Here is a 13,655-nt window from a genome sequence, read left to right as displayed (position 1 = left end):
GGAAAGGTTGTAACCCTACGCTGCTGTTCTGCCTACCTGCTTGCTGTACCTATTACGTCGCCGCCACCGCAAATCCCCACTTGTTACAAACTCAGAGGTTTTCGCACTGTTAGCAGTCGTTTTACACGATGGGTTTGATGCGCCTGACATGCCAGGAGTGACATCGCTTGTAGTATTAGAGCGACGTTGCTTGTCTGCAAGACGGTGCCGGTCAAACAAGCGTTATCAACGCCATAATTCTAACGGCACATTCCATTTATTTCGTGGCTGCCGTGGCTTGCGCAGAAAAGGTCGGGTTGACTGCGATAGCTTTGCTCGAGTCAAATAATGGAGCTTTGGCTCAATCGCTTGCAGCGCTAGCAATGCGGCCTCGTCTGCAAGACCGGTGCGTGAGAAACAAGCGTTAGGACAGCCAGGATTTCAAAAATGCAGCATAAACTAGACCATCGTTAAAGGAGGCGATGACTAGACACAAGCAACAATATTCGTTGACAACTTACGTAAGTATAGAGTTGTTTTAGGCGCCTTGAACACGCCCGCCGACATAGCTGTTTGTTAACGCGTCCGTTTACTGTTTTGTAGGTCAATGGTTCGATTCCTCGTCGAACGTGTTTTTTTTTTTTTTTTTTTCTTTTTTTTTACGTGAGGGTTTCATTAGCTCCTTTTTTAACGACCAGGGTAAGCACCTGTTCCTTGCTTTCTATCACGCCGACATTTACCGCCCTCTTCCTAAACCCAAAGTAGCTCGTTTTCTCGCACGTTCTCTCTTGAGAAGCCCGCCGTGAAAACAAAACCAAAACAAACGTCAAACCTCTTTACAATATCAGTATATATGTCAATTACTTTATGTGTATTCACTTTTTGTGTTTAAAAACCTTAAATTTAAGTTATAAACACATTTCAGACTTTGAAAGCAGAAAGATAATTACCAACATTACAGTAGTAACACAATTTTCGTCAAACATAGAGGTGCTGCATTTGAAGTCTGGCAACTATCTCTCACTTTTGTGTGTGTTTTTTCATGGCGTTTTGTGCCGAGTGGTTGGTGGCGTGATTCTTTAATCTGTTTTATCTATTTCAAGCTTAAATCATAGTTATAGAAGCTTTATGGGTGATGTCTACCCTTCTAACCTACGCGTGTGTTGAACATGGGGACCCCGGAAGAACGATCATCGCCGGATAAAATACTGCGCGTCAAAAGTGGATGACATTGCATCAGAACAAAGCGTGTTCGTGTGTCCGCGAGATGAAGACGACAGTGAAGGAGAATTTTACGTTGGAAACATCGTTTTTGCTCGGGTAAGTACGCATTTTTTATTATTCTGCATTTGGTTGGAATGAGTTCTGGTGTTTATGGGTCAGTAATTCGCTAGACCCCCATCTCGTTTGCTCTGAGAGCCTACGTGAGTTAGTATACTTGTTTGGCGCCCAGTCCACCGTTTCCGCAGAAGTCAGCATCAATTTACGCTGAAGCTAGACCTTGGCTACGATGCTCGCGCTATGGTACACGGCTGCTAATAATTTCACATCACGCAAGGCTCTTTAACACCGGGGCGTTTGTTTATGTGTCTCTCAAACAGTGCCTTTGCGGTTGCAGATCGCAGTCGCAATTTCGCGTGAGTGGCACAACGCTGTGATTAGTCCTCCCTCGTGAATACCCGCGGTATACCAAGAAATAACATGAACAGGAGGTTCCCTGGAAGTGCATGTGAAAACGCGTACACGTGATTCCATGGCTGGCGTCTCGTAGGTGTTGTGAAATCTCCCCCCCCCCCCCCCCCTCACGAATTCCGTGCAGTGCGCTTCGCAGCTATTGCGCTCGCGAGACCGGCGACCGTACGCCTCGCGGTCTTCGGGCCGCGATATGTGTGCTGTTCTCGTGAAGCTCGACAACAGCGAAATTGCCGTACTCGCTCGCCAACGCGCCCCGACAGCGTACGCGTCGACCGGGTGCTGACGGAGTTGTGCTGGAAGAAAAGCAGGCAAGAGATGAGGGCGCACGAGGTGTAGTTAAACATGAGAATTTACAAAGTGCAAGGTGGAGAAAATAGTATGCAAGGGCCGGAAACGGTGAGAGAGTTCGGGCCGCGTGCCAGCGAGCGAGTGCGGTAATTTACGTTGCCGAGTTTCACGAGTCCGGCACGAATATGACGACGCCCGTCTGAGAGTTCATAGAGGTATAGAATTCACATACGTGCAAATTGAAGGTGAAATGCGCGCATGTGGCCTCGCAGGGAGTTAGCATAGTCTCGGGGTAGTGGGGGAGATTTCACAGCGCCTACGAGGCGCCTGCCGATTCTGTCAGAGTAGCTCTCGTGAAGTCTGGGGCTTGATATCAGAGGCATATGTATTGTTTAAATTAGTGCAGAAAATTGAGCCAATTCGCAAGTTCTCATTTTCGCAAAACCGCAGGCCATACAGAGACTAACAAAAAAGCTGTAGGCACTCACTCAACTCGATTTATATTGGAGAATTGAACGTGCAGATACAAGTCAGACATTGAAATGGAGGAGCCTCAACTATCACACACCAGTTCCGATTGAAAGCAAGGGATACAGATGAGCTGCTAGCATGCGTTCCATGCAAATTAGCTCAGTAGCTAGCTTTGCATATATCATGCATACCCCACTCACAGTACCTGCGGGTCTAATAAATACATTCTTACTGTGACCTAAATTTCACTTGGGGTGTTCCGGGAATGTTCTTATTAGTGCCTTGGAGGTTACTGTCTTTAAACGATTAAAAATCTACTTGATGTAAGCATTCGTGCTTTGTGTGTGCTCTTCTTGTATTTCAACAAGTGTCAGCACACTCACAGATTATGCACCTGCAGGTGCTGCTGCTGGCTGTCCTGGGTCAGCTGCCTTCCAGTCCAGTTTCAAAGGCTTTGCCAGGGCCTCCCTTGGCCAACCGACACTGCACCTGCTGTACCCAAGTACTGCCTGGCCTTTCGTTGGTGCTCCGTACGCTTTGCCGCCAGGAATGGTCATTCATCCATCATCTGGCCGCTTGGACCACCCGTTCAGAAGTCAGCGCATTTGCTCGACACATCGGTCCAGGCACTGCTGCCATGTCGGTGCACCCACCGATTATGTATTTTCAGGTTAGTTATTGCATGTTGTGGAACTTGCCATGATGTATACCTGTTAGCAGTGCTGTGGTCTCTGATTATTTGAAACATTTTCATGAAGCAGTGCTGTGCGTATGGAGCGTGTCATTGCTTAGCAGAGATATTGAAGAGAATCTGGGGCTGACGACTAAAGGGCAAGAAGAGAAATTGAACTGACTTTGAAGCAAGTATTCGTATGTAATCAAGCCAAGCAAACATTTAGGATCTTTCGATATGGTTTTAAACTTGCAATACAAACTGGTCTACTTCAGATCATACTGGTAATAATCATACTATACCGAAAAGTACATCCCGCAGTCTGTAGAATTCTGACAGCGCTTTTTTCGCAGTCTCTCATGACAGGCACTAATCTCAATGGTTGGAAGATAGTCGAGGTAGCACCAGTCTTTAAATCAGGAGACGGTACTTCACCATTAAATTTCCCTAACAAGCACCATATGCAAGGTCAGGAAACATTTCATCCACTCTCAGGTCGCTAATTATTTATAAAATCACAATATCACATTCGAGTATCACCACGGTTTTCACAAGGGTTACTTGAGAAACACAACTTTCAGGATTTGTTCACGATCTACATTGATCCATTGACACAGGCTTACAAACTGCGGTAGTTTTTCTCGATTTTTCTAAAGCATTCAATCGCATTGCACACCACAGACTACTTCTCAAACTTCACCCTAATGTCCTCACTTGAGCAAAAGATTTTCATTCTTCTCAAATGCAGTTTACTTCTAATAACTATATACTTCTTTTGCTCGTGCCACTTTGTTGTCCCCCCAGGCAGGTTGCTTGGTCTATCTTCCATGTTGCATATCCTCCCATGTAAGTCTATTTGCAGATGATGTTGTAATTTATCACACAATTTCTTTCAACTACTACCGTCAATGCTTTCAATCTGATCTTAGCGCAATTAACTCCTGGTGCTGCAAATGGCTAATGTCGCTTATCTCTAAAACAAAGTGCATGACTTTAACGGTGGCAAGTCTCGGATTGTAAATACTTACTTCATTAACAACAGCCTGATTACCTCTTGAGACAAAGGTGTTTTGGTAGGCCGGTAGGGGAGGGGGGATTGCATGGTGGATTTCAAAAGGTACATCGATTGGGAAAATAAGACGTGTGATTAATATTTTCATTTGCACTCCAAAACTCGCTTTATTTCATATGTTTCACCCACTGCCGTGGCTAGGCTGGTGTGCTGTGGAGGCGAATGTCGGTTAGATACCGCTTGGTGTAGCCGCTTTTCAGATGGAGGCAACACGTAAAGACGCCCGTGTTTGGAGATTTCGATGCGCACAAAAATACCCAGATGGTCAAAATTAATGCGAAGCCTTCCCCTACAGTGCTCCCCATATCCCAAGTGTAGCTTTGGCGTGTTAAACCACCGTTTTTTTTTTCATGTTTTTGGTATAGTACCAGCTGCTGTAGCAGGTGCAACTTAAAGGTAAAATTATACATAATGTTTCCAAGAGCTAAATATAAAGGCCATATTGAAGTGCGTTTATGGGTCTATCTCATAGCAGTAGTGAAAGGTTATATACTCTGGTGCAGGTTAAGAACGCCAATGGCTCATGTGGTGTAGTCCAGTGTTTGACGGAATGCCGTGTAGGCAGGTAGAAGCATTATTGCAGTGATGAAACGTAGGTCACTGACCAAGTCAAGAAAGCCATTTAACGGTTTGTTGCTTGTTCACGGTGAGCATGTGTCGTGGAAAACGAAGCTATATATTGGGCATTACGCGGTGCAATGAGTTTGCATAGATATGGTGCAGATTGCCATCCATTATGTTGATAATGTTGGGCGTCGTCTGAACAATGAGGGACTCGAGCAGTAATCGAGAAGATAGATTGCACTCAGTTGTCAGTAATTTTGTCTTGTTCCAGTCGACCACGTGTCCCGTCCTCTCACGGTGCTCTGCCAGTGGACTTGTTTTTGCATGGCCCTTGTTCACTTCGTTCCAGTGCTGCATTAATCTTCTGTGCAGATTGCCCATTTCGCCAATGTACACTGATTTGCATTCAGCGCATGGAATCTAATAAACAATACCCGGAATGTCAGAACGCAGCTTGCTAGTGGGCACATGCACAATGTATGCACTGCGTGTCTTGAAAATGTGTGCGAGAGTTTCACCGATGTGTGGGACGTAGGTAATTGCTGCACGTTTTGATGCAGTCGTTGTCCTGAATATAATGCCTAAAGCATTATATTCAGAAAGAAGCGAAGAGGGCGACTAGCAAGAATCCACATTGACATTAGCAGGCAGAAGCGTCCACAAGGCCTGTGTCAAAACGTGCTGCAATTCTCGTCCTACACATCAATCAAATTTTCGCACGCATTTTCAAGAAACACATTGTGCACATCGTGCAGGTGCCCACTAGCAAGCTATGTTCTGACATTGTCAGCGTGAAAGACCCCCTCTCACGCTTCAAGCTTCCAGGTGTTGTTTATGTTTTGAACAAAAAAAGTGCCATTTAAACGTGACACCTCCTTCCTTGCCGATTTCTGATGCCTGATTGTTCAGTTTGTGGGGATACGTTTAGCAGATTGCTCACATGTCTAACCTGTATTTGTGCTTGAGCAGTCAAACGCTGATGTTAGCAGTGAAGTAGGTGAAAATTGTACTTTGATTGTAGTTGTGTGCAGATTACCTACATTGTGTTAATTCGTAGAAAAGCAAAATTGAGGTAACCCTGCTAACTGTTCCGCATTGCAGCATTTTATTATGCGAACGTTAAGGAGTTCAGCTGCTTGTTAAAGGTGAAATAAACAGTGGTACAAAAAGAAGAGCATCTACTAAACAGAAATATCTTCACAATCGCAGGATGCCAACGGTCCGCCTACCAACTTGTGTCCTGCATCGTTTCTGCTGGCTGGAGCGGCTCATGGAACATTTTCCAGCTTCTCAAAGTTTGTGGTCAAGCGCTCCTTCAAGTGAAAGATGCCGCAGAGGGATCTTTTGTTTTAATGCCACAATTTCACGTGCTCAGCAGCAAATTTACTCGTAAGGCTTTTTAAATATTCATCACCCAAGAGGGCATGTTACCTTCGTCTTCGGTGGAATGTGTCTGCACTCAGGTTATTTGTGACAGAAACAAGTGGACCACGTCATGAGAGTCATTGAGGCCTTGTTGATTGTGCATGCTTCTGAAATGACATTTTCATTAAGCTGAATACTTTCCACATATTACGATTTGTGAACAAATTATGGTAAAAGTCATGATTATTTGTACTACACTGCAGGAAGGAAATGCCAACATACGTTTTAAGCACCTCTGATATTTCAGATCGTTGGCTGGTGAGCAATAAAACAAAACTGAAATTTTTTTAAAGTAAAATCAAATATTCGTTGTCACCAGTGCATGACCATAGTAAAAGCTATCTAGTCACCAAATTTAGAATTAGACACGAAATGCCAAGAAAAATAAAGAAATAAACTAGACAGCTGGCTACAATAAACCAATTCGTAAAATTCCTCAATGTCTATCAAGTGATGATTCAGGCGGGTTAGTTAAGATGTCAGTGGGTTTACACACCCAACTTGCAGGGAAGCACATGAGCTCCCAATATTAACATGTTTTTAGTGAAGACCGTCTTCCTTCATTAAGCTGCTTTGCACATTGATGCCAGTCTGATAAATGTCCTGAATGTTTGTTATGATCAATCTTTGTATGGGAACCATATATTTTTATATGATGTCGCTGTGTATTTCTGAAACTGTATGTAGTCACTAATTCCAATTTGTCGTGGTCAGGTTTTTTCAACTGATTCGTAGCTTTTTTAACAATTATGGTATATTTTGTGTGCCTAAAGGAATGCCTCATTGCATGTTTAGCCTATGTAGTGTTGAAAGCGGACATTTTGCTTCAAAGTGGAATGTCGGGCTAGCAACAAGGTACTTCACGTGCTGCTCACTTTCATTCATGCCATTATTTTTTATATTATCATGTAAAATTAAAAGCCAACCAATTTGCTGTCGTTTTAATTTTGTCACCTACTTTATACTTTCTTTCTTTTTTCAACTTTGTGTAAGGATTGACTATCCATATTTTTATGATACCAAGGCGTTGGACTGGGCTAGCTGGTACAAGTTTGAATGGATGAAAAACCATAGGAAAACCCAGGACACAGAAGAGAACGACGGGACAAACTTGTGCCGTCATTCTGTTTTAACTGTTTCCTGTGTTTACCACTGGTTTTTTATGCATTCAAACATTTTTTATGAGTTTGTTGAACAGTGATTAGTTTAGGTGTGTTCAAACAATTGTTGGCTGCGAAAGCTCCCTGTAGCATTTGTATAAGTGCTCTCTGCTTTTTTTTTTTGAGCCAATACCCCACCACCAGTCTTCATGAGGTGGTCTTTTGTAGAAATAAGTTGAAATAAATATTTGTTTGCATTGCTTTACATGTTTTGAAAGAATTTCTTGTTCATTCTTGTTTCATTCAACCCCGTTTCAGAATCCTGCTTAAGGCATTTCCTCTGTTATTTTTTTTCAGAACCAGGAAGGGTGCTCATCCTCTGTTCTTGCTGAAGCAGCAGTATCCATACTTCACACGTGAGCTCTGAACACACAGTAATTATGGTATGAAACATTCTACCAGTATAAGCCTGCTTTGTAGACGTCATTGTAGATGTCAAAGCTCTTGACAGTGTAGTCCAATGTCTGGTGTAACGGGCAATGTCTACAACTCGTAAAAATTAATTTTGTGGCTATAATGTTTGTGATTATTTTAAAATGCACGTCAACTACTATTTAGAATCGCTGTCTAAATTGGCAGCCATTTTCCTGGTGGATACAGAAAGTGAAAAAGCGCATGTGTAGAGATTTCAGTGCACCTTAAATGTCCCAAATTTGCTAAAGCTAATCCAAAGCCCTCCTTGTGGTGCACTTCATATCCCATGTACAGTTTTGCGTAAAAACAGCTAAAAATTTATGATCAATTTAAACTTATTTTAATGTTTTTAAATGCAAATATTCTCAGTTTAAGCTGCCATATTTAGAGTAAAATATTTTGTAACAATTATATAGCTACCAAAGGTTTACAGAAAAGCTTTTTGCTTTTGGTTGTGCACCTTCTTATCAAAAGAAAAATGTTGTTAAGAAAGGCAGAAGAAACCCAACTATGGAAATTAGCAAACCCTAAAGCTGCGGATAGAATGAATGTTTTGTAGAGAATCTTTTGCTGATTTCAGTTCTAGTCAACTCTAAAAAAGTCTATCGACGTAGAATGCTTACCGTGAGGCACCTCGTAATACTAGCCAAAACTAATGGGCCCTGGCTGTTGGCTTTTCATTTGCAACAGTGACAAATGACCCCACATCCACCGGCAGGGACATAATGCAAGGCACCATGTACAAGCTAGCCTCATGATAAAATAATGTTTTCTGAACAATGGCATTACATTTCAACCATGGGCTTCACCAGGGAACTTGTATGCATTGTTCTGTGATGTTTGCAGTTCTTGTTATTGCTATGTGGGGTCATTTAGTCTAAAGGTATGTTTATAAAACTCCAAATACCACCAAACCTTGCAAGTGCTGTACCATATGAATATTTTTCCGTAAAGCAAAAAGAATAATGCAAACGAAAATAAATGGCTTGGGTACCCAACTTTTATAAGTAGATTATGAGCCGCAGTACGGAGGGAACTATATTATGAGCCACATTACGGAGGAAACTATACATTTTGCATTTGGTCTTCCTTGATATTGAACCTTCCTGCTCAGCTCAAGAATAAGGCACTAAACATTGCAGGTAGCTACCTTGATTGGAAGTTTGATGCAATACTAAGAAGCCAAGGGTTTTAAGGTTCAAGGAAGTTTTGTGTGGTTGAAGTGTTGCACACCTAATTGCTTTCACTGCACAGCATGGTTAGGCTCTGCAGTGAATCTCGAAGGATGTGTACTGCAGTTCGGCAAAGTGAACATATAATTGGTTTTTTACGAAGTTTTGGGTAATCAACTACCTCTAAAGTTATAACTGTACTGAGATGTGGCTCCTGACTTTTTAAATTGATGTTTTAACAGTCGGTGACACAAGTTCAAGGAAATTATCAGCTGATGTTGAGCTTCAATGGAATGTCTCACAGAACCGAGCTTGGAAAGCACGAATGTTTCATACCATAATCGTGTGTGATATTGTGCAATATGTGGTCTCACACCTGCTGCACCTGTGAACCGAGGATGACGCACCCGTTTTGTACCCCTTTAGGTGGGTGCTTTTGCAGAAGATGCTCCTACAGATTGGGGTGCTAAGTAGCACCCTAGGATACTTTTAGGCGGACAAGGGTGTTTATAAGGCACCTGTCTTCTGGGGTGCTTCACAGAGGGTGCTCCTGCGGCGACAAAATCCAAGCACCCTAAAGGGCGTAAAATATTCAGTTTTTAGGGTGCTCCTGCGGCGACAAGCTGAAGCACCCTTTTGGGCGTAAAAATTTTTAGTGTGTATAGACTTTTTGGTGCTTCCACACGCGAATGTAAGAGTAAAGCTTTTATCGGAAGCTTTTCAGAGTGCTTTAATCTTTGTTTTATGTTAAGGGCCCCATAATATATCCCCGAATCCTTAATTTGAACGAATGATTGCACTGTAAGCCAGGAAACGAGGACAAGATGCGGAAAAAATGACAGTCTTATAAATTATACTTTCCCCAAAGCAATAACGAACACTGTATGAATATGCTGTGTTCGCTTAAGGTCATTAAAAGTCCCTTAGACCGAGTACTTGTTTTTCTCCACAGCTTTCCAGAAATATTTCCGGCCGCATAAGTGGCTAGAGCATGGTTTCTATAGTGCCATTATCACGAGAGCAGTTTTATTAGAAAAACGCTCATGTGCCAACGCCTGCAAAATTTACCACTTTTTCGAAGTCCTTGTTTAACACAATAAACTTTGGTATACACTTAATGTCGTTGATCACATTTAATCATCATTGTTTGCTTTCGTATGTGATCGACAGCGTAGTGCTTATGATAAGCAACTATAGTATCTGGCTGAATGGAAAAGTTGTTAATTTTTTTATGTGTCCAGAGGAGGTACAGCTGCTTGATTAAAGGGGTACTGACACCAATTTTCGGCGTTATTAATATTGCATAGTTCACTTCCTTTACTCAACGGAATACCGTGGTTGAAATATGAGCGGCCTGCGACCGATTGGATCTCATTTGTCGCGCCGATAGAACAGCACGTGGAGCTGCGCTCAGCAAACGGACATCAGCGTGACATCACTCCTTAGGTAGCCAAAACAAGTGACGCGGCAGCGCTCGTCAAAAACTCGTGACGTCACTTCACGTGCGCGGCCCCGCGAGCGGCGATTGGGCGCTGGCGCATTCACAAACGGGTGCACGCTGCCAGAGCTACACGCATAACCGCTGCGCAGAAAGGCACTATTGGCAAAAACAAAGTTCCACTCACGGGAAAGACCGCAATAATATAGCCCAGAATCACAATAGAAGTCGCCATCAGGACTGTTATTGAACGAGGTCATCGAATTTCCGCCGCAGTGGTAAGCCTAGCACCTTCAGGCTGCCCAGCCGTTCAGCTCCGGCGGCGGCGCGGTCGAAACAACGCCCCACCGGATTCGGCAGTGTTTTGACGTCCGCACAAAGCGGTGAGGTCATGCCGGGATTCTGTCATATGCGCCTTTCGGTACAAAAGCGCGGGAAATGGAAACCAATGATTTGCAGGCAGTTCGACGTAATTAACTATCGCGCGCTCAAGTATGTAAAGTACTGTCTCGGGTTCGACAGACCATTTAGCACCGATAAAAGCAATAAAAATGGAACATAAAATTTTCGTGTCAGTACTCCTTTAAACCACGTCACAGTCAGAGCCCTTTCTCCCTAATTACGATTTAACGAGGGAGGGTTTTGGGGTTGAACAATTGAAAACGTGCTACCTTGCGGCGGAGGCAAGTGTGCTCAGATAGCGTACGGAGGCTTTTGTTACTCGAATGAGCTAATTTCATTATGGAAACTAATCAGTCATTGTATTGCTGCTTATCTTAACCCTTAACGTCCCAAACGTTCATTGGTCAATGGTCTAAATCTATGCGCCACCCGTCTAACCGGATGACTTGGCTTGTCGCGTAACAGGTAAGCGCCATTGAACCAACCGAACTTTTAAAACGCAAGCGCAAATGAATAACTCGGCTTCACTGCGTAGACAAAACGGCAGGGTATTTACGCAAAGATATTTTAGCAACATGTGTAATGTGAAGCACTGTACGCTGTTATCCGGTCGCCAGTGTTGCCTCGTGCCATGTGAAAAATATCCGATAAAAAAAAGCCATTCTTGCTTCCTCCAAAAATCCGCCTCTGGTCGAAACGACGTGTAGTCGGTCTCAACAACAGCAGATCATGCTCGACCCTCTAGTTCGGCGCAAGGGCGCCGAGTCTTGCGAAGAATGCTCCGTCAATCTCGCACATTTCTCATCGCGGAGGCGCGCCTTTGAGTGGCACAAAGTACGTTGCAGTGGAGGAAGCGCGCGGCAGTGCCGGCACAAGGACCGGGCGACGATGTTCGCATCCGGCGCTATAGGTTTTAACAACTTTTTTTTTTCGCCGCGCACTATTGAGCGAAGCGCCAACTCTTTCTTCTCCAACAATGGGGCTGGCCGCGCTGCAGTTTCTTTCCGGTGGCCTGCACCCACCTCCGGAAACGCGGGAAGCTGGGAATTGATGCCGAAACCATCCAATCGAGACGACCACAACAAAGTAGCGCTGAGACTTGCTCGGAGAGGAACCTCTGTTTCGTGGTGCTTTCTTGCTGCCCTCAAAACTATGCTGGTCTCGAGCCCGCTTCTGATGAGCGTGTAGAAATGAACGTTGTTTGAAAAAAAAATTTGGTCGTACCAATTGGTGCCTGAAATCTCCCGATCGACAGCAGAATTGCTTTATCCGGAAATATGGAGATAGCTGCGTCTAATGCCATTTGTAATGGTATTGTGAAAAAAATCTTGCAGAGACTTGTTTTCGAGAATCGGGATAAGGGTGTGACATTTTGTGCTCTGTAAAACAATTAACGAATTCACACCTATTTCGTCTATGAATGAGAGAATCAAGAAGAAAAGCTTGGAAATAGCAGCCTGAGCAGCAAGATAAACAGTAAATTGTTTATTGATTTTATAATAAGTTTTTTTATGCTGTTCTTGGTGACGCTGATGATGATCAAGGAGACAACCAAGATGATGATGATAATAACAAGATAAAACAGCAGCGCTCACGGTCAGCCAGAACAGAAAGCAAGAGCCAACTCATTTAACACGTACTTCAAGTCTGAGTTTAGAGATGGTTTTACATCGTCGCGTGACTTCCGAGCTCTGTACGGTGAAGCCAAATTGTTAAGCCCGCCTATTGTTGCATGAAGTGACGTGCTTTAGCTACTTCTAAGCTTAGATCAAAAAAGAGATGTGGTTCCGATGGAATACCAAGCAGTTTTTTGAAAAGGTATGCAGAAATTCTCAGCAAATACCTAATCGTTGTATACAATAGATCGAGCCAAGATTGCCGAATTCCGGCTCAATGTGACCTTGCAAGGTTATTCCCCTGCACAAAGCAGGTGATATGAGTTCCCCTGAAAATTTTAGGCCGATTTCATCAATGAACGCTTGTAGTAAATTACTAGCCCATATTATTTTAAAATGTATAACAGAATTTGTCAAGTACGGCGACATTCTTAATCCTAGTCAGCACGAATTCTTTATTGGAATATCCATGGTAACACAGCTTGAAGAAACAGTACGTTGCCTCGCACAGTGCATTAATAACCATTCTCAAACTGACGTAATGTTTGTGGAGTATTCGAAGGCCTTTGATCACGCCTCGTAAGTAATATTACTTGTTACGCCAAAAGAAATACCGGATGACGGACTTATCCATCTAATGGATAGCTAAATATTTATCAGATAAGGATCATTTTATTCAATTCGGCGACCATGCTAAAAATATTGTTCCCTTCAGGACAGGGGTCCCGAAGGATTCTGTTTTAGGTACGTTATTATTTCTACTTTTTATAAATGATGTAACACACGTTGTTGAGGTTAATGTTAGGTTATTTGCAGATGAGGTTGTTTGCATCGGTTGTACCAAGAGATAAAACTGTTTATGACCCAATTAAACAGAGTAATGTATTGAATCGCACTGCACAGTCGTGTCGCGACTAGTAACTGATGATTAATCCAGACAAAACCATATCTATATCAGTATAAAAATAGATGTCAATTCTACGTTTCACTTACGGATTCCACAATATCGTCCTGAAAAATGTTACGGAGTAGATATACTTGGGAATCACTATTTCATCTAACCTTAGCTGGACTGCACGCATAGAAAATGTAAGAAAAAACAAGCTTATGCCTTTGTTGAAACTTTGTTTTTCAAAAGTTGAAATTCACAAAAGAAACCTAGCCATGAGGAGTCTAATGACACTAGGTAACTAACGCATATCGAGCTTTAAGCCGAAAGACATGCAGGCACATTAAAAAAATGTGGTTGAACCCTCTTTCATAGGAATCGGTACAACACAAAAGGG

The 13,655-nt window shown here is 43.0% G+C and overlaps 1 long non-coding RNA gene across 1 annotated transcript; it reads left to right on the top strand.

The window, feature by feature from the left end:
• The first annotated feature begins 427 nt into the window (after positions 1 to 427).
• On the top strand, positions 428 to 7,532 carry LOC144174235 (uncharacterized). Its single transcript, XR_013323448.1, has 3 exons — positions 428 to 1,299; positions 2,834 to 3,103; positions 5,952 to 7,532. It is a non-coding gene; the product is annotated as an uncharacterized LOC144174235 (long non-coding RNA).
• Positions 7,533 to 13,655: the final 6,123 nt, after the last annotated feature.

This window comes from Haemaphysalis longicornis, unplaced genomic scaffold, assembly GCF_048455015.1.
Source record: "Haemaphysalis longicornis isolate Haplotype H1 unplaced genomic scaffold, Haemaphysalis longicornis Haplotype H1 scaffold_3, whole genome shotgun sequence".
Classification (NCBI taxonomy): domain Eukaryota; kingdom Metazoa; phylum Arthropoda; class Arachnida; order Ixodida; family Ixodidae; genus Haemaphysalis; species Haemaphysalis longicornis.
Note: the sequence above shows the minus strand (reverse complement) of the source record. Positions and strands in the feature narration are given on the sequence as shown.